At 36.0% G+C, this 22,437-nt stretch overlaps 1 protein-coding gene across 1 annotated transcript in view; it reads right to left on the bottom strand.

Moving 5' to 3' along the window:
• LOC135078672 (probable 3-hydroxyacyl-CoA dehydrogenase B0272.3) overlaps positions 1-22,437 on the bottom strand; it is a 152,514-nt gene that overhangs the window by 96,247 nt on the left and 33,830 nt on the right. The window lies entirely within an intron of this gene.

Below are 22,437 nucleotides of genomic sequence, written 5' to 3'. Positions count from 1 at the left end.
TAACGACATCGCTTAAATCACGGTAACAGCTCGGTCCAGCTAGTTTAGCTTAATTAACATTTCCGTGTCCATAACTAACTCTTTCTACTGGCATTGTGGAGCATTTCTGTATTTATAGGGGTTTTACGACGATGGCGATCCACATAAAGATATTAAGAGCCATTTTACATTTTCGTGCAAATTTCTAAGATTTTGGAAGCATGAATTACTATCTTAAGCAACACCCTGATATTATTGAATAACTGCGAAAGATAGGTCAATCCTTAGTGTTGACCATTAATGAAACGGATTTACTAAAACTCTTTTGCTTAATTCTCAGTGCCCCATCTCCCACAACCATTTTACGGAAAAATTGCCGCAGACTCAATTTCAAAGTCCTGTATCTATTATTTATGCTCATATAATAAGCTTAAAAATATATAGTAATCATCGGACATATATTCTTGTTGTCCATTAATGAAATGGATTCTTGAATTTCACTACCATTATTGAGTAAAATTTAAAAATAATTTGACAAATTTGAAGATTAACGTCACATTTTGATCGTGGTTTTTGGTTTAAAAACACAGCAATAACTGCAATAAAAGTATCCCAAAATAAAGAATATGCATTGTAGAATAGATTTCTACAGTTATTGTTTAAATATTAGTAACCACTTTGTCAAAATATTGATGTGAATATCAGTATAAATTACAATACACAAGCCGACATCGATTAGTATGGCGCGAGCGCCCGTCAAGGCAGGACCTGTGTCACTTTTCCCGCCATGACGTTTACGTGCGTTCGTGTCGTGAAACGGTGATTTATACGGCGACCAAATACATTTGATACTATGCCGAGAGGTCCCTGTTTCAAGTCGGCCGTTTGGTGTAGTGGTTCGAAACGGACTAATATGCCGAGAGGTCCCGGGTTCGATTCCCGGCCGAGCAGAAACTGAAAGAATGAATTTTTTTGACGGGTCTGGGTGTAACTATGTATAATTATGTATGTATTTAATTTAATAAATAAATTATTAAAAAAGTATGTAAGTGGTATACTTATCTGTTACGGTTAATGTGATAAATTGAAAATTATGAATAATCGCTGGTTATTATGAATAATTACCGACAGGCGAGGTAAAAGTGATAAATTAATCACATTTATCAGTGATTATTTTATCATGTAATCTTAATACTAACAAATATCATAAAAGAGAACACCGGCTCGTGTACAGCGCTCATGTACAGCCTCACATTTTGAACGTTTTGATATCACTATATTGATGACAAGGATGCGTGGTCAGTTCAGTCTGCACATAATATTTGATGTACTCGAATTTGGTTATTCTTAGCGTTAGACAATTCCCGGCAATTAGTGGTGACTGAGTTTGTTCCGGCGTTTCTTCTCAGCACTTGCCATAATATGTTTGTCTCGAAGCGCTGGTAGTGCCCAAAAGATAAGGAGACATGTAAAGTGCCCCATAAGGGCTAAATTTTCTTTTTTATTATTTTCTATAATAATTTTGACGTTCATAAGTGCCACTTGTGGTCTAAACTGAATAAATACTTTTGATTTTGATTTTATCATTTATTAATATAATTTGGCATAGTGAGTTTGGACTGTTTTTTGCGTTACGTTACTTTCCCATAACACATATAAAACATTGTTTTGATTTAAAGTGAAAAATAAGTTAAGGAGCGGCGGGGGTGGCCCTTTTTAGATTTATACACACATAAATGATCTCATATTAATCACATTTATCAAATCATGAGGTAATTATTCATAATAACCGGCGATTATTCATAATTTTCACATTTATCATATTTACCGTAACATTTATATTTTATGCATAATTAATTTATTAACTTCTAAAATATATTTTATATCCTATTAATAGATGAAGTGCTTCGTATTTTAATAAAATTATTACCTGACTAGGTTAAAAAGGTGTAGAATGTTATTTTGGAGATAACTTGCTTCCATAGAGAGAGATGCTAGCTAAGTAATGCGCTGAGTTCGAAACTCAGTGTCGCATTAGAAATTCACAAACACAAAGAAATCAAAATATTATGTGCTCATTATCCACTCTGGTACAGTCCTCTTAACTTAAGCTGAGAATTTCATTTGTGTGAGTGCACACCGATAGTGTAGAGTGGCAATCGGCTTGAGGCGCGGCGCGTCCCGCGCATGGTTTAAACCGGTTTATACTAGTTTATAGCAAGCGGCCTGAGGCGCGGCGCGTCCGCCATGCGTCACTTCCCTGCCGCTCACATACTTCACTTCACCCTCGGTACTGGTAGCAGATAGACGTGTAATTTCCAAATATTAGCGAAATGGCTCCTACTGTAAGTGAATTTCCTGTACGAAAACCATTAAGCAGGCAAGTAAAACAAATTTTATGCTAATTGAATACGTATTTTAAAGGTGTGAACGAAAAGTTTTTAGTCTGTTTTTATTTTGTAATTATAAAAATTTGTTTGTCTTTTTGTTGTATTTTGTAAGGCTCTATAAACGGTGCTCGCAGAATATCAGCGTCGCGGTACTTCGTGCCTTGGCAATTGGCATAAATGCTGAGCGAGGACCTGTTTTTATTTATTTATTTATTTAAAAGGATGTGTCAAGTGTCGTTACATCGGCCCAATTGGTAGCTAGTGTTTTATGGAGTTCCTTTTAATAAAACATTAATTTTATTTGTATGTGTTTTACTAACTGTACTTTTAGCGATCACTCACACAAATGCAATTCTCAGCTTAAGTTGATAGGACTGTATTAGTATTTAACGTTCGAATAATCTTTAGTACTATGCAAGCAATGTAAACTGTTTACATTATGACGTCGCTGCTGTCATCATTGCTTTCACAAGCAATATGTTCTGTTTTTGGGCATATTGTTGCGACACCGACTCAAGGCTCAAGGGGGCGGCTCTTGTCACATCTCCCTTAAGTTTCTGTGATCTGTGCTTGCTTCGAAATTGATGTCAATTAAATATTCCTTAGAGCTTTTGATTTAAATTATTTTTTTATTTTGACACGTGTTTGAAAAATCAAGGTCAGATTGCAAGAAAACGTAACATTGCAACTCGCAATGTCTCAACATTGATGAGGAGATTCCATTGTAAAGTCTGTATTCGTTCCTAGGATTCCCCTAATACCATCAAATTAAAGAAAATTCAAGTGAGTGCAGTTTCCCATCTCGTGCTTAGGGGCCACGGTTTAAAATAGCGTGGTTGCATAGAGCCTACAACGGGCGACCACGTGCGCTGCTCATACTAATTTTCGATACAAAAGCAAGTGTTGGCACCCTCACGAGTTTTAGCGGAGTGCCAAGGTAGCGGGAGTAGACTTAAGGGAAATCTATGCTTCTCCGACGGTCAGTTGTATGTAGCATGCTCCAGAGTATGCGCACAATTCTGGTCAACGCTAGGGATGGATAAGTGTCGCTGTCGCTGGCGACAGGGTCTTCTTGTTCAGGGTTCATGGCGTAGGTCTCAGGCAAAATGAAATCCACTCGTAGAAATTAATAAACTCAGTGTATTCACGAGAATAATTACACACAGCACTAGAGTCGTATCGGAACTGAGTGAACCAACGGTTTTGCGATAGGAACGTCCGACCCGAGTGATATTTGAACACAGACTGCCTAGTACTGCTGTGCTGTACTGTAAAGTTTCATCAAAATCTGTTCAGTAGTTTTTGCGTGAAAGAGTAACAAACATCCAGACATCCATTCAAACTTTCGTATTTATAATTTTAGTAAGACTAGTAAGAAGTAAGATAGTTAGATGAAATATTTTAGTTATTTGTTTAATAATTATTATTATTTATTTATTTATTTCTTAGCTCTGTCTGATAATGGATCTGGAGGAGTTGCAATGGCCACCTCCATTGCAACTCCGTAACAAAACAATAGAACCCCATGGAGTTTGGGCTTGTGTGATTCGCCTTGACGAATACTTCGTCCCTAAATGATATCCAGGGTCCGATGATAGAGCTGTAAGAGGGCATTTTTTTTCACTATGTGATTGTCTTTATTTTGTACTTAATATATATTTTACATATTATACCTATTCGTGTTTCATTATTATTAATCGAAATATAAAAATTTTTGAAAGATTACATAAACTCTATTAAAATTTTAAATTAATTTATCAAGTTTTAATACCTTATTCTATCTTAACCCTTAACTGGTATCGTAAATTGGACATACGTAACTGGTATCGTGGGGGCCGCGCGGCCCCCATACTATGTTTGCTTCTAGCAAGCATGTTTTACCTATATACTTGAATAAATGCTCATAAATGATATATATCAGGCTTGTTCTATGTAATAATTTAGTTTTTATTGTATTAAATCTTCTTACTTATATACTTCAAGACATTACATAATAGTAACTACTTTTTACGTAATATTTTTTTAACGTTACAAATATCTATGAAACCTATCGTTTAGAAAGTTATAACCAAAATTATTATTATTTTAATTAATCCATAATAATGTGAACTTAATAATAAATAACGTTTTAATGTAATGTTTAATAAAAATAATAAGCATTTTATAAAAATAAAAACATAAATATTATGTTGACAAACATTAGCAGGTCCTGGTGGATTTTCAGACCACTTGTATTTATATTTTCATAGTAGCTGGATTGACTAGGTCCTACAACATCTTCATTTTCACTCTCCGAAGAAAAAACTTGAAAATCAGATTCAATATACTCATTATCGACCGAATATTGTTTATTGGGTCTTCACAGTGGCCTATAATTTTATTATCACTATATCCTTCTTCTAACATGCTACTAATCACTAATTTGGAATCAAAAACTTCGTTTTAGGTATCTTCTATTGTTTTATCACTTATAAGTCATCAATACTACAAAAAAACTAAAACCAAATAAAAATTGCCATGGAAAAAAAAACTAACGTAACTGGTATTGTGGGGGCCGCGCGGACCCCAACACGTGCATATCTTCGTCCTGGTGATGATGCAGTGCTGAAACGCCTGCACTAGACGCGAGTAGCGCCGATATGAGAATACCAAAAATTTTGGCTGCCCACGATGCGTAGCTTCTTATAAATCAAAGAAAACGTCATGCGTGGGGGCCGCGCGGCCCCCACGATACCAGTTAAGGGTTAATATTAATAACTTATATCAAGTCTTAATACGGTCACGGCTCAAGATTTTTTTGTCCATTTCGGCGTTCTTTTTACTCTTTTTACGTTGCGTTGACAGTTTGTACCTAAATTCGCGCGGAACTTTTTTGTGAAATGGCTCTTAACCCTGGTGTGTGATGCTCGGTGACTAAATTAACAATTTGATAACAATGATTTAACAGGCTGTTAGTTTTTGATGTTCTAAAAGGCGCGGCAGCAACGGGCATAAGTTTTTTTGTGAAGTTATTCCTCTTTTCTATCTTTTTTCAGGTAGCTTGCATTTACTCCTAGGTACAGTAGTGACTGAGTTTCTTGCGCTGCTTCTTTTCAGCACTGGCCCATTTATTGTCCGAAGCAGTGGTAGGGTTAATACTGGGACATGTAAAAGTGCTTTTTAAAAGACAATTTGCAAAAATAAATGAGTTATATCAGTTTTTTATGAATTTTTATGTATATGTCACCGTAAAATTGTGAATTCCGTCAGATTATAATCCGACGTAGTTAAATTACAATCTAACCTAACCTAACCCACTGTTAGTTCACAATCTAATGCGTTATATTATAAACTGACAGAGTTCACAATTTCACGTTGACATATATAACGTGATATAATTATGATAAGTACTAAACTTAACCCCAGCAAGTAGCACCTCATTATAACGTTTGTAAAGATAAATAAGCAGATAAATACAGGACAGGTAACGCGGGTGCAGTCGGACGATTTGCTATTCTTGGACCAGATCGATGGTGCGTGAGACAGGCCTACGTTTAGCGCGCGGAAAAAGAACAAGGGAGAGAAACGGCTGCCGTAGTTACGTCTTTTAAAGTAGTTACCACATTATCCAAATAATAAAAAGATAATGAATATACAGTTGACAGCAAATCAGTCTATACATCTGTATGACAAAATCGCACTTAATGCAACAACATACGATATCAAGTTTTAGCTTTAAGTGTCGTCGTTTGTACAATAAATAGGGGTAACAATGTAAAACATGCCGTCAGAATGCATGAAAATTTCAAGTCCCTAGATTTGCAAAAGTAACACGAGGGCATCATTGGGAAAAACATAGTTATTGTTTCTATCAGCGGAAAATATAAGTATAGGAACAAGAACTTAAATCTGTCCTCGTATTACAGGTATTTATTTACAAACAAACAGAACTAAAAACCAGTCCATGACAATGTCATACTTTGTATGGTTCCAGGTTCCAGTCCTCGTTATTACAAACGTCTTTTTGTTTTAATTTCTTTTGCTATTCTATTTCTTTTTCTGTAATTACTTAATGGTGAAGTCTTTAAAAATAGATCTCATAGGTCGCGGAAAAAATTAAATGCCGCTTGAACTTGCTTCGCGAGTAGTCGTGAGTTGTATTCAATTACATAACTGATGCAGTACTATTTGTAAATGAGTGTAGTAGTTGGTCGACAAGCATGATCTGTCCATAGTCGAAACTATAGACTATACCATAATGATTTAATTTAAAAGAGATCCATTTTTCCAAGAATGATCTTCTATAGTTAATTACATTGTTATATTCTTCGTTTGGAAAACGGTGTGACATGAAAATGACAAATAAGTGTTTTTTTAACATTGAAGTTTTCCCTAGGAACTAAAATCCAAGTTGAGAATGCAACCACATTACATCCACACCCTCGTGTCATTAGAACCAAGCAGTTTCAATGATCCAGTTACAATGTTAGATAACTGGCCACAAAACACAGACCATGTATTCCAGGACCATGGCCAGGTTGTTAGTTAGTGCGGTGCGCCGTTCATTAGCAGCTAAGACATTTGTTCCGCTTTTTATTGCAGGACCCCGCTGTAAAAAGGAGGGTTTATAACAGTCGATACAGGACACAGGATATCGAGTACTTGCTATTAAGTTATTGAGTTTCAGTTAAATCTCGGGTATAAAAAAAGAGCAGAGAAATACTTGAAACGTTATCAGATTAAAGTTTTATTACGCTGTTAATTTTTATCGTGAACGTTAAGAGGATTTCGAGAAACAAGATATGATATACGTAAACTTGTCATGTAATTACTCGACACAAATAATGTAATCCTTAGGTTGAGTTGCACCAACTAACTTTTTTAAGCGTAACTTTAACGATAACTGGTGTTTTCTGTATGGCGTTTGACAGTTTTTTGAAGTTTGTTAAAGTTAAAGTAAGATGGTGCAACCCAGCCTTAAGCGGTTAAGAGTTGATTACCTATTATAATAGGTAAATCCGACGAGTTGCTTCTAATCCACAAATTCCACAATGCACAAGAGGCGACGCGAGCGCATCGCACTATACTCTTAACTATACTAAAACTTGACAATGATCCAGCTAATACATACTTATTGATCGCTCCACTAAGTGTGGCGGTGTGTTTATGGTGATAAGCGGCAGCGGGGAACATATGACTTTGGCTCCGCTTACAGCGATTACCTACTTTGTTATTTTTATTGAAAACAAATCTTCATCATTTCAACCATAGTACGTCCACTGCTGAACATTGGTCCTCCAATGACCAATGATTTCCATGTTGACCAGTTGGTAGCGGGCTAGCGGCCTGCGTACAGCGCCTTTTATGATGTCGGTCGACCTTGTGGGTGTAAAACAAAACAAATGCTGGATTTTTATCGTCAGCATTAAACAAGCTAAGGATGCTAAACTTTCATTGCATGATAATTGCGTTGTTTATAGCTTTGAGTTGGGAGTGGCACTTCGAGGTGTGAATAAAATTTACTGCGAAAGGATGAGGGTGTTAAAATAATTATCTTAGTACATGGTAATTATTGTTTTACGGGTCTATTCCCACCTCTCGTTCCCACCATAGCAACTCCTGTGTGCCAATAAAACCCCAACCAGTGAAGGTCAAGTTGGTAATTAATTATGGTTACATTAATTATTTTATTTTAAATCTCCCCAAATGATTAGACACATCTCAAGGCAAGATCGCTCTCTGCTTCTCTTGCCACTAAGTCCTCACGCTCTATCTTAACAATAAGGTATTATCCACGCTTCATCAGCGCTGCCCTGCCCTTCCGTCAAGCAGTATCCGCTCCTGCCACAGGGTTTCGCAAGGCCCTTCTCCCTTCCATCAAACTACTTAAATAGCCATCAATCGATGTTGAATTACAGGATGGGTACAATGAAATATCAATGATTGCTTCCTAACTATAAAGAAGTTTTGTTTGGATTATATTACTGTTATTGTTCAAACTTCAGCAAGTTTTTCATAAGATTGACGTTGGTGAGGTTTTTCTAAATCCGATTCAGAGCATTAAATAGGAGAATCTATAAACAATTTCGTAAATGTGGATGTTGATCTCTTCAGACTGAAATAAAAAGGCACTTAATCCAATGGAAAATATTTAAGTTATAGCTTTAAACTGAAATATAAACGAAACTAAAAGCTTATACGAAAATATAGGTGTCCTCGAGGCAAAGAGGCGAGGATGCTGGCTTCATTTCCTCGCTAGATAGCTATAATACTTTTGCGAAAAAGGAAAAAGCTGGCATGAACATAAAGACTTACAAAATTTATAACTCCACTATACTATAAAATACGTCAACGGTTTCTTCCACTTAAGAATATGGTCTAATAGTAAACTTTTGTAGAGCTAATGATAACAAATTACGCCATAACAAATTCAATGGGCATTTTTGCACCTCGAATAGTAGGTTAGTTTCGAACTGGTTGTTTTTATCCCAAAAAGGCTCTAAATGTCTCATTTCTTGGTGGAAACGACCGATACGAAATGCAATGGATTCGTATGCGACACACGGACGGCGCGGCTTGAAAGTTGAATCGTAATGCGCAGTTCGAAGCGCACACGCATTTAAGCAGCGCTGTTATGGAATGCATTCGAAAATGACACGACGTGTCACCTGGATGTGACCATACATACATATTTTATGGCGTTATTATTTATGAGGCCAGGCATCGTTTGTAGTATCAACCTAATGTAACATTTGCAGTGGGCTCGAGTAGATACATTTATAACTTTTATTACGCTTATATTTGTAACATACCAAACGCAGATCTGCTAAGTATAAAAGTAGCTTAATATTAATCATGATTTAATCTGAATAATATCAATAAATAATTCATAAAGGTGTTAAAGTGTTAAAAAGAGCAAACAAGGCACTCCTGCGCATTGCGCCTTGCATTTTAAAATATGCATTTACTCCTAGACACCGCGACACGATTACGGCGATAAATAAGCGAGAAATGGCTTTTATACCAGTATATAGTTTTATACCGGTATAAACGCGAAGTAAACCCAGCCTGTTATCATTTATGGCCTGCGGACAGCAGTTGTTTTCTTAATAGAACCTTTAAAACCTTTTTAAGTGGCTAAACGTTAAATAATAATATAGGTAACATAGTTGCGTAGAGCAAGTAAGTAGGGTTTAAAAAAATGATGGCTGCGTTTAAAGTGCCTTTCCTAAACTACTGTAAATGTCACCTTCCAGAATTCAAATTGCTTGACAGTAAAACAACAAAGCAATTACTAATTCTAACCCGTATGTATATCAGAACAAGGGTTATTGGTTGTGATAGTACCGATCTCACACCATGATGCATAGTATCCGAAACAATTAGCCGTGCGCACACGCAGCCGCGCTAAACGCTCTGTATTACTCCAATTAATTGTCATTTAGGACTATTATTTATTTCTTATACACCGCCCATAGCGTCGCTAAGCTATTCGCTGAATAGTATTGGGTGGGGATTCTGGGAAATATAATTTCAAGTATTTTGGAAATTAGCATTAGATAATAATTTTAACTTTCATTAGCTATTTTACTAATGTTTGATTGCAAATAAAATATTAAAGGATAAGGAAAAGGTAATTTTACTTGGATTTTTTTCAACTTTAACACAAACGTAAAAGAAGTTGAAAATACACTCGGCATCAAATAAATCGCACCTCCCGCAACAAGCACTTCTCAAACGTATGCATCCCCCCTTCCCACCAACATTGGTTCCATTTGAAAGCCTAGTTCTGACCTTAATTTCATTAAAGGAAAGATTTTTACCCCAAAAATGTGTTTTTAGAAGGATTCAGAGTCACTTCTTCAAAAAATAGGTAGTTACGCTTGAGACAATTTTTATGGCTATAAAACTGTTAAATTGGGATTAATCGCTATCCATCTGTTAAAAAGGACACGTAAGATCATTATTTGGTTTTATCACCACAAAAATTGGTCTAATTGATCCCAGAGGTGAGCCCCAAGTGAGGCCTTTTTTCAAGTCACATTTATGGTACCTGTTAATTGCTTATAGAAAAATTAAATGTGTTTTTCTTTAAGTTTATTTATTGGGCTTTTAAATAACACCAATATTGTTTGGGCACCATGATTGTGTCAGAAGAAAATCTTAAAAGTTCACGTTGCGGAAGGTGCGGTTTATTTGATGTTGAGTATAGTTACTTATTCGAATTTTTGCATTATGATGTTTTTGCATGATGAACATACCTATAACAATAGTAACTTAAAAGAAATATGAAAGCCTCAAGCCTTCCTACCTGATGAAATCTATCTTTCGCTGCCAGCTTTCAAATGCTCTATAAATGGTGAGGACTTTCTCATTTTTTGAAATAAAGTCGTCTGCATTCGTTCCTATTTTGACCACTCGGTTAAACAAGCATTCAGTGCGTGTCAAGTGCACATAACCTTCGTAATGACTTAACACTCCAGTTATTTAGCCGCTATCGGGCTGATGGTGTAAAAGTGAGTCTTTTAGCCGAGACCGCAATTTGCCACAACTTATTGCATAAATTAGTTTAATGACGACACAACTGGGGACGCTGGGAAACTTTAAATGGTCAAAAAAGGTCTCAGACGCATTAAAATTATAAAGATCTGTCGTGTAGAGATAAGAAAAAAAAATGTCTGACTTTTTGCTCAACCAGTTTTCTTCACCCAACCTTCATTGGTTGTTTGATGTTTAATAAACAACAATAATGATATCTAAATTTGGCAAAAGATTAATGTGTGGACAACACGTACCACAGGCATGCATTATTGCCGTCGCCGTTAAAAATGCGCCTGCAAAAACACGCATCGGTCACGATAGGTAGCTAAGTACATCCATCTTCACAGAATGTTAACGAGTTGCCGACGACAGTCGGTTAGTCACCGCCACAAAAACAAATGTCCTATAATACCTACGGTATAAAAAACCGATCACACAACAATGTGTCGCGTTAAAAAAACTCATTTAAATTCCGAGCGATGTGATCTGGTATGCGGAAGGCTGATAAAAAGATATAACAACGCAGAGAACGGTAGACTACGCTGGATTTAAGTAGCAGTGGAGCTCAAACTTTGGAAGCTTTTAAAGACTTTTTAGTTATGTATCAAATTCCTGTGTTGTCATCTTTACCTATCCATAATTTTCCTCTGAAATTTCGGACTGTTTTAATTATATTTTTAAGATCAGACACTATTATGAGGATTAACATTATTATCATATCACATTATTTGACGCGTTTGATGAAAATGTTGCGTCAAAATCTCATGGAATTGACGACTTAGAAGGCCGTATTCTAGATTATAAAGACATGTGTGGCCATTTTGAATTAAATAATGATGTCTATTCGCCATGGACATACAAGCTTGTCCATATAAGGGAAGCGTGAAAACTTGATCCTGTAGTGAGTATAAAATAAGACAAGCAGTTCCTAGATATGAAAGAAAGCTTGTTAAAATGCCGAGGCGCGGGCGCAGCGCGGAAGGTGACCGCAGGAATGGCCGCAAAAACAATGCCGACTATTATATGGCTACGGTTTTCAAACTTTGGCTTAGAATATCTGTATTGTTCATTTCTTTACACCGCCCATGGCCTCGCTAAGCTATTCGCTGAATGGTTTTGGGTGGGTATTCTGGGAAATCCCTATGTCCAGTGACGTAAACAATCAAAAAATTATCTCTAATGTGTATGAAAAGGTACAAAATTGACTTACAGGGCAGGTATGTACTAGACTGCAACTCACTTAAAATCAGATGTGATTGCAGTCAAAGAATTGCTTTGTTCTGCATAAAAACGTAAAAATCTAACAGGTTTCTCACAAATAGGGTTTCTGATTTCTCGACCTATTTTTTTTCTCGAGTTTCGGGAATTCTCGAGGCGAAAGTCTCGAGTTTTCTCGGGTCTCGAGTCTTTAAATTAAAACTGTTGAAATCGGTTGAAATTTAATAAAAACACAGGTTTTTTAATCTAATATACCTACTTTAATGCACAACAATCAATATTAGAATTTAGTACCACTTATTTTGGTAAGAAAACAAACAAAAAATGAAATCTTCTTCCATAATTAATATTAACTAATAATCATAACTTAGTTATTAACTAAAGGAACAAAAGTCATAAAGTCGCGTGTACTTTAAGGATAAATAACAATAAAAAATCTGGAGCTACAATTGAATTACTTGTTTTCCAAAGGACACAAGTCCAAATAGCAAAATTACGATAATTAGTTTTTTTTTTATAAACAAAAAAAAAACACTTTTTAATATTTTTTTAAATTTCTTTAGGATAACGACTTGAATAAACTTTACGAGGAGGCACGAGTACCTAACCTAACAGACAGTTAATAAATTTTTCGGTCTTTAAATCAGTCAGAGTTAAACATACATACATAATAAATAGGTATAGCATACTCGTAGGTAAACATTATTACTTAGTTTCGATTGAGATCATTAATTGCAAATCAAATCAGTTAAAAAAGGAAGACTAGGCCAGTCTAAAAGCAACGTTAACCTATTAAATAATTAAAAACTTACTTTTGTCTAAGAAAACAGGCTTTCAAGACTATTAAAGCTTCAAAATCGAAACTCGAGAATTCTCGAGCTCCGGTAATTTTTTTCTCGTCTCGAGTGAAGCCAAATTTCTCGAGTTTTCTCGAGTTCGAGAAGGCTCGAGCAGAAACCCTACTCACAAAGGAATGCTCTGCATTTACCCAACTCTTTAGTCCATTTGGAAAGAGCAAAAGAAATAACTAGTAGTTATTTCTACAACCGACAAGGAGTTATTAACTACCTAGTCGGTTGTCAAAAAAGGAAGATAATCTAAAATCCTTAATTAGGAGCATAATCTGATAAGTATTTGTAGCATTGATTTCAAAGTCACTTGAAAATGTTAGTTTTTTTGTTAATAGTTTGAGAAGCGCCGTGAAAAATGATTAGTAAGCAAGCTGTGCGTTCATACCGTGATCTTATTACGCAACCCTGATAAGGAACTCTCCCTTGCGTAGGCGCAGCCAGCGGCTCTATTCTGTAAAACTACTCCTGTAGTCGTCTCCCTCATTAGCCTGGGATATGACACAGGTAAGAAAGAGAACGTTTACTTTATCAATATTGTTTTGCAAAATAAGACACTTTTGAGAAACGCAGCGATACAAGCGGTTATCTGCAATCGCTAACGCCCATAGGTACCTACCTACTCCTAGGGGTTACATACACGGTACATGAGAATCGATTATACGCTTGATAAAAACTGTGCTATCTACAATATAACTAATTTACATTTAGATTTTTAAATATACGGCTTTCGTAGGTTAGTTAGCAACGCCGAATTTAAATGCGAAAACGCAAGAGTAAATTTTACACGTTGTATCCATTAGGTACCAAAGGGAATCTCTATCAATAGATTGCTTTAGTCAGCATCATCATGTCCAAAAATACAATTTTTCTAGTATAAACGCTATCGATCGTAAAAAAAGAATAGAAACGACTTGTTAAGTGTTCAGTAACTGCACTCAGTCTGAGCCAGTAATTAATCCTCAAGTATTGAGTGTCGTCGCTTGTAAACGAGACCGATACAAAACGGCGCGGGATTAGAAGCCGTTCGATGCTCCGAAGGGACACGCGATTAACTGCAACTTAACACTTTGACGTGCGTGTAAGCCATGACACTACTATGGTCAAACAATCGTTTAATCGATACGGTGTGTGTTTACCTCTATATTCTGCAGGACCCTTATGTCCAAGAAAAAATACCCTTATGTCCAAAGGGTACTACAAGGTTCGAGACTATATTGATGACAAGGATGCGTGGTCAGTTCAGGCTGCACATATTTGATGTACTTAAATTTGCCTATTCTTACCGCTAGATAATTCCTAGCAATAAGTGGTGACTGAGTTTGTTCCGGCGTTTCTTCTCAGCACTTGCCATATGTTTGTCTCGAAGCGCTGGTAGGGCCCAAAAGATAAGGAGACATGTAAAGTGCCCCATAAGGGCTACCTTTTCTTTTTTATATTTGACGTTCATAAGTGCCACTTGTGGTCTAAACTGAATAAATATTTTTGATTTTGATTTTTTGACCCATAAGAACGACTCAGAAAACTAACCTTCCTTCTGGCGCAGTCAGGTAAAAACAGATTTTAGTCTGTAATTGGCTTACACTTGCGTTGTACTTGAATTTAATTTAATTGAGTATTACGTAGTTAATAAATAAATGATTAAATGTGTTGTTAATAAATAAATGATTAAATGTAAGGTGACCTTAGTATTCTTAATTTCCTGACAAAATTGAGTTTAGATGCACGATAGCGGTGGGCTTAGATATACGTATCAAAATTGTACAAGTTTGCGTATCCGTAATGCTAAACAAAAGATCAAGTCGCGCCGCAATATCGTAGGCAAGGTAATACTTATGATAGTATTACCATTTACCGTGTCGTAGGCGTAGCGTATCCAGTTCATCTATCTCGGATCTCCAAAGCCGCGTGCAAATGGTAGTTTACGGCCGGAGAGGTCGATAAAGTCCCGAGCACATCGTTACAGACGGCCGACAGACGGGCCGACTCACCTGGGCGCCGTAAATCTCGACAGATGTGGGCGAATGTAGGTGAGGCGAGGGACGAGGACGTAGGGTTATCAGTTCTTTGATTGGATATTGATTTTCATGTAGTACCTACTTATTCCTTGACTTAGACTTGGAGCGAGATCAAACGCGAAGCTCAAGACCGAACGCGATGGAGGACTGTTGTGGACGCCCTCTGCCCTATCTAGGGGACATAGGACGTTAAGTCAAGTCACTTATTCCTTCAGTAAGTCGGAAATTAATACAAGGAAACAAATAAAAGGGGCGGAAAAAATTTGCTTCAAAATAATATTGTTAGTCAGAAACAAACACCAGAACTACTGGTGACTGAGCATAGTCTGTGCAAGCACAGTTAATGTTTCCTGGTTTAACTAAGCTCAAAGCTTACTAGGTGATTGATGGATCCGATGCATGATTTTTTTCATTAATAAAGCTCTAATGCCGTAGAGGTTGCCAAAGCTCGATTGGACCGACTCTACACGTCTGACCGCAGAAGCACACCATTATTTGTTTTCCCAGGTGTTCGTGCAAGCAAACTATGCACCAGCTCAAAGGGTTTCTTCAAAGTTTGGAGCACCTGGATCTTGGCAGCCCTAGCGCGTAAAACCGGGTGCGCTTGCGCCGGAAGTGACGCGCTATTGTTTTACGCGCAACATAAATATGGCGCGGAATTGGGCAACGCTAAAGCGAGTGTAACTACCAAGGTGAGCATGGTGAAATCCGCGGGTAGCCATCCATTTGCTATTATGATTATTTATGAAGACATTATGTCTGTATATGGTGCAATCTTTGATTGTTATTGTGATGGTAACATTTTATTGCTAAATATACATAAACCATATTTTTTGTGTAAAGGACTTATGAAGGAGTGTAATTTTTCCCAATTATACAACCAATTTAACAAATATCGTATCAAAACAAATAAAATTTAGGATACAAAAATAAGTACGTAACTTAAAAGAGACGATAAATTAATTAATTTTGAATATTACGTAATAAAACTAGAGTAACTAAATAAATAACAATCAAAGGGATATGTTGTTAGCAAGATGAGTTATGAAGTTAGGTGCTACATTTATCCAAAGTAATATTATTTATTACCCAAAAATTTTAAAATATGCGCAGTACACATGTTTGGAATGTCCATAACAAACAATTTACATTTCTGAGATAAAATCTCGATTCTCGGCGAGCTTGCAGCTCATAAGCGCATTCCGAGGTAGGTACGTTCCCCATCACTCATCAATATCTACTAACAGTTGTTCAACTGTTTACCCCGCCACTGTGGCCACCGCGAACCTTATGGCGCTAGTACACTATGCGAGAAACCAAGATGAAGAGCTGGATCGCACACCGAAGTATGGGCGACACACGGGTAGGGGAAGGTTTGGAAGGAGAAAGTAACCAAGATGGTGTTCACACTTAAATCTCGGCGATTTTCCCGCATAGTGTACTTGCGCCATTGCAACATACCTTATGGTTTTAACTGTCGGAACTGTTGTTTTAGTAACACGAGATCTTGACGATAAGTGTAATTAAGCACGCTTGTTAAACTGTCATGATGTTTGTTTAGAACAGGTTGTTTATGAGGTTTCAAAAATGTGAGGTAAGTTGCTTGAATTGCTGGAATGCAGCAATTTAATGTTTTAAACTCACAAGAAGGCAAAAATGTCGTGCATCATAATATTCATAAATTGTTTGCATTCTAAATTAGGATTAAGATCAAAAGAAGTTTTTTCCTCCTAGAACTCAACGCCATAAATAAGAATTAATCGCTAAATGTGTTGCTATGCGCCAAAGTTTAGAACGGCTGGAAAATTCAGCTTTTTTCAACTTGTCTGTTTTTTGCCTATCGATTTCTCGATTCTCTTTTATTTCCATCTAAGTTTTTAATAACGAGACAACATCTAGCGAGTTTGTTATAAATTGTTGAACATTGCAAGTTACATAAATTTAATTTCACTACAAAAACAATTAAACACCAATACTAAATAAACCCTTCCAACCATTAAGGAAAATATAAATACAAGAAAGCTATTAAAATCTAGAAACAAACGATTTTATACTATAGTTTTAACTTTATAGCCAACACTAAACAGAACCGTTAAAAGGTACTCCATATTTCATAATTTCCAACTTCCATAAATTGTATGAAGCCATACACACGTTCGTTCAGCGCAATGAATGGCGCATTCAACCGACATCGCCGAAAGAGGTATTTACTTTTCAATTAAGCACGGCTTTATGCGCAGCAGCCTTCCGTTTGCCGGCAAAGGCCTTTACAATCTTTACAACTCTTTGTTTGGAAAATCAAAACATCTGTTTGGTATTTTAAATGACAGTGTGACTTGAATGCCGTTTAAACGCTTTGATATTATTCTATAGCAAGGTTAATGAAGTACAAGCAGTCGCATTAAAATATTAATTCAATTAAATAAAATAAAAAATAAGAAAAATCAATTTTCCATGTCTGCTAGCGCGTTGATATCTTTTCCAAAGGCGTCAAAATTTGCCAATATTCTTTGACTTGGGTGTTTAAAATTTCCATATTTTTAAATATAAAATTTTAATATGTTAATTTGGACCTCCCGTGACGCCAGAATATTAAATTCACAAAATGGAAGTCTTTCATTAACTTAATAATTTTATTCGAGATAAACTGATAAGGACAGCCATTTATTATTTTATAGTTGAAATTAAAAGTGCAATAAAGAGTTTAAAGTACACGTAGGCACTAGCGCAAATGATGCGTCGCAAATGGTAATGATGAAATTTAAAATATGTAATAATAAGCTGAAATTACGTAAAGCAAAGCAGGGCTTTAGATGAATAAATCCAAGTTTACCTCTGATAAATTATTTATTTATTTATTCACAAATTCAATTAGCGAGGTTTTTACTTCTGCAGTTGAGATTAAATGACCATGATGATGATGAAATAATACCGTTTGTGATAGTGATCACATGCAAACTACATAAACTGTTGAACAATTTCATTCACATTGCATTAAATTAATTTCTCCAGTCACATAAGTAACTTAGATACGCTACTACGCGCTACGTCCTAACGGTTCTTTATGGATATCTATAAAGTTATGCCACAGTATAGGAGAATACAGTTATAACTTAATTATTTTTCAATATTTTATGAAAGATCTCCTGAAATATAATGTGAATGTGTGTGGCTATGCACTTGCAATCAAAAGTCAATAAAACTGTAATAAAATAAGAAGACAACTAAATTCGAAATCTAAATTGAAATGGAATGTTTCTAAGATATTAACTATTATCCAGTAAGACGAACGCGAGTCACTTGGCTGGCAAACACTATAAACTTGCGTTTAATTTAAAATTGGATAGAATAGCTTCAGAAGGAACATAAGAAATTAGATTAGCATTCAGATGATCTTATCGCTACGCGATTTTTTTAGATATTTCAGTGTCTGAAAAAATATTATTAGACAGGTAAAATATTATTAAAAAAAAGAGGTTCTATTCTGCATACCTACGAGCAGAGCAAAGATACTGTTTGAGTTTCTACTGTCCACACGATCCGTCCGTGCACCGTACATGGAATTTTACCGCGTTATTTATAGGTACTTGCGAAATATATAGACAATATTTTAGGGTGAATAAAAGCAGTTATTCCCACGCACAAAGGATGTAAAACTTGATATTTATTATTAAGTTAATGTCGCAGAGTGGGAGACCTCCTATGGTGGACAGATGGGACCCACATGAAGCTGCATTCATTACACACGTTTACGTAGATAACTTTAAAGTCACAACACAATCGAGGATACTATTCGTTTGTGTTGCGTGTGTTAAAAGTGAAAGTATATCCGCATATGTCCAGCTGCGTGGCGCAGACCTCACCTCAACATAAGGCATAAATAAAGCAACCCATTTAGAGGTAAGTCCAAACCATATAATAGCACGTTATGCATAACATACAATACCTAATTCATTCATATTGCGTCTGGAAGTAGTTTTTATCTTTTCTATTTCCTAGTGATAATGCCACCTAAATTACACTCAAAATTTTAGTATTCGTTGTAATTGTGGGGTATTGTGTAGTGTACTATAAAAATCCATCTTGAATATCAACCGATCTGACCTCTGACTTGGTAGGTTAGACGATAACATCAGATACTAATTTACGTATTACTAAAACTACTGAAATTGAGGAACCCACGCATACGAGTAACCAATCCGACCATCAATTTATTGGAATTTATTACAAGCATCTCCGTTTTCATAAATTAGATAAGTACATACGTAAGGAAACGAATAGATTACCAATATATTTCGTATTTGTATCATTTGCGAATACACGATGCTTCAGATAGCTAGGAAGTGGAATATGTACAGTGCTAACGTTAGATCGAAGGCTCTGCGATATTTATGACATGAATATGTATCAGACGACGGGATCGGGCCTGAGTGATGTCAGGCATGTGCCAGTTTGTTGTCAGGCCTCGTTACCACGTGAAAGCGAGCTAACATTGGTACTTGTTTGTTTAACATCTAACAGCTGTCGATATTTTAAGTAGAGCAGTTAATATAATGATAGAGAGATAGTACTGCACACCTACCATGCAAAACTGTATTATCAGTTACTAGCTAGAGATATAAAAATTAAAGGACGCAATTTAGGCCATCTTGATACATTATTGTTTATTCAAGATTTTACACAAATATCAGAATTGTAGTTTTAGTTAACAACGAGGTAGAACTGCGTTATATTGATCATCATCATTAATATAACAAAAACTAAGGTACTTATAACATTATGGTTTCCTTAGCTCATAGGGCAACAAAACATAGCCACAATTTAACACCGTCTGTTTGTTCGAGCTGCAACCTAATAAGGAAACCAGCCTTTCTTGTAAGTTAGTTCTAGCGTTATACTAAGACCATAATGTACTTACACCAAGATTTATCTGGAAATAGCCACGATTCCTTGCAGAATAGGGTCAACGAATGCCACCGTGAGGTATGGCCACGAGTTAGACATTAATATTCAAAAACTCTACATTTCACGGAAAACGACAAAAAGACGTCGTAGCCCATCAAATTGGCGAAAGATAACAGAGAAACTTCCTATTTTATTAAGATACATTAAAAATTTTTGACTACAAATCCACTTTTTCTTCTCCTCTACCTAATAGCTGCACCATTTACGATTATTTTGACCTTATTTTTAATATTTCCGTGTTTGATAATAAAAGACAGTCATGCTTTCATTTCGCTAATGTAGTCATAAATATAAAATTAATTAGCATTTATGAATTCAAACCTTACGTGTCAAAATAACATTAATATAATTAAAGTTTAAATTGTAAATAGGTTACGAATTTGCATATGAATCGACTTATCGAGGCTTTCTTTTCGATCACGCGAGTTTCAACTTCCGATTTTAGAATTCGTTTCCACTTCGCAAGTGACGGATTCGTAGCATGATGATACGGAACCGTAGCATAAAGGTTGTACATTTACTCTGAATGTAAACATTTAAAAAAATCAAATTCAAATTCAAATTGTTTGTTTCAAATCAGCTGTGAAATAAGAGTATTCTACTTATAGATATCTTTATTTGTCAGGTTCCGGGTATTTATAAAAACCCTATATTCATTGTCAACCCTATATTGTTTCACATTGTGTCAACATTTTGCCCAACTAAGTACTCGATTCCCGATTATTCATCGGTTCGGAATTTGATAATGGGAACGCGATCTCATACAATTTGCATTTATGTATCCAAACACTGTTTTTAGGGCGGCGGTCAATTTATTCTATTGTTTTTGACGAGAGAGTCGTTAAATAAAAACTTTATGTCCAAAGTGTCGTTTCCGAACAAATTATGTGGCATTTTATATGCTAACTACCGTTAGTTGATCAATCGATACTGCGCTGATATAAATATTTATGTTTTAAGCTTGGAAGAGTAGCATCTACTTCCTTTTGAAAAGCAATTCAGTCTAGACTAGATTTATTATTCGATTTTTTATTAAAGAATTGCAATATTATTTAAAAGACTCGTGTTATACAACGTTGTATTTTATAAGTTAATGTTTATTTATATGCTTACCAGTTGTTTTGGGAGTAAAGTTGTGTGTGTGAAGAAAATGGTGTCAATAAGAAGTTTTAGACTAAAAATTACTTACAAATATTTTTCCCATAATTTACAATCTCTAGCAATGAATGACATAACGTCCTCTTGCGACGACAGTGTGACATCTCCTACGTTAATCTAATTGAAGACAATAAAATATATTTTTAGGAAATTCATATTATTGATGGTTGTAAGTATTTTGACCTGTTGCCTATTGTCCATGTTGCCGGAATCTGGAATAATGCCATAAAATCCAAAGCGGGCCATAAACGATCTGATGAATAAACACCGAGTCCGACCAATTGTTACGGTTGAAGTTAGCTACGACAACAAATACTTTTGCGAACGATTTTAACCGTCGTGCACCGTGTGCATACATAATTCCGTCGTTTAGTCACACACATGAATATTTATGTCATACATATCTAACCCATAAAATGTCGCGTGGACATATTTATAACTTAATCGAGTTTGTTTTCGATATTTGGAATTCGTTTGCCAATTAGCTTTTCATTAGTAAAGCTGATTGGAGTTATTAATGATTATTTGCATTTGCTATTTTTATCTCCGAATTGGTTTTGGATAAAAGAATCGAGAGAGAAACTTGAAAATGTTAATAGACTCTGAAGCTCAGAGGTCAAAACAGTTCCCTAGGAAGTTAAAGGTCGTGATTTTTAATCCTAAATGAGGTAGGTATTCAGATATGTGTAAATATAAATCTGTATATAATTTGAAATAGAGTCTAGTATGATGAAAATGACGTACTTTGATTGTTTGGATTTGTATAATTAAAACCCTAAAATCCCCAGATTTTTCCCAAAGGACAATGGGCAAAATGGTACCCGGCTCCAATAGATATGTGTCTAGTATCGTTTGAAAGGTCTTACCAAGATGAACAACTTTTACTATGACCACCAGCCTCAGATCTGGTTGTGTACGAAGATATACATACTTTTTTGCAGAATGGTACCCGGCTCCAATAGTTATGTTTGTAGTGACATTTGAAAGGTCTTACCAAGACGAACAACATTTACTATGGCCACCAGCCTCAGATCTGGTTGCGTTCGAAGATAAAGATACTTTTTGTGTAACCTAAGTATCATACAGTATGAAGGGGGACGCGCTCGGGGCAGGGCATCGACGAGATGGTCGGACGCGGTGAGGAAGACGGTGGGCGGGAGTTTGCATCGTGCGGTCCACACAGCTTATGACCGCAGTCTGTGGAGGAACACTATCTGTGGTCGCGATCCTCATCAGTGAGGGACCGAGGAAGAAGAAGAAGAATTATCATACGTGTCCATCGTATGGTACTTTATGCGAGGCAGGAAGGGTTTACTGCTCCACCATCCTTCCTTAACTCTA

The sequence above is a fragment of the Ostrinia nubilalis genome, chromosome 15 (assembly GCF_963855985.1).
Source record: "Ostrinia nubilalis chromosome 15, ilOstNubi1.1, whole genome shotgun sequence".
Taxonomy (NCBI): Eukaryota; Metazoa; Arthropoda; class Insecta; order Lepidoptera; family Crambidae; genus Ostrinia; species Ostrinia nubilalis.
Note: the sequence above shows the minus strand (reverse complement) of the source record. Positions and strands in the feature narration are given on the sequence as shown.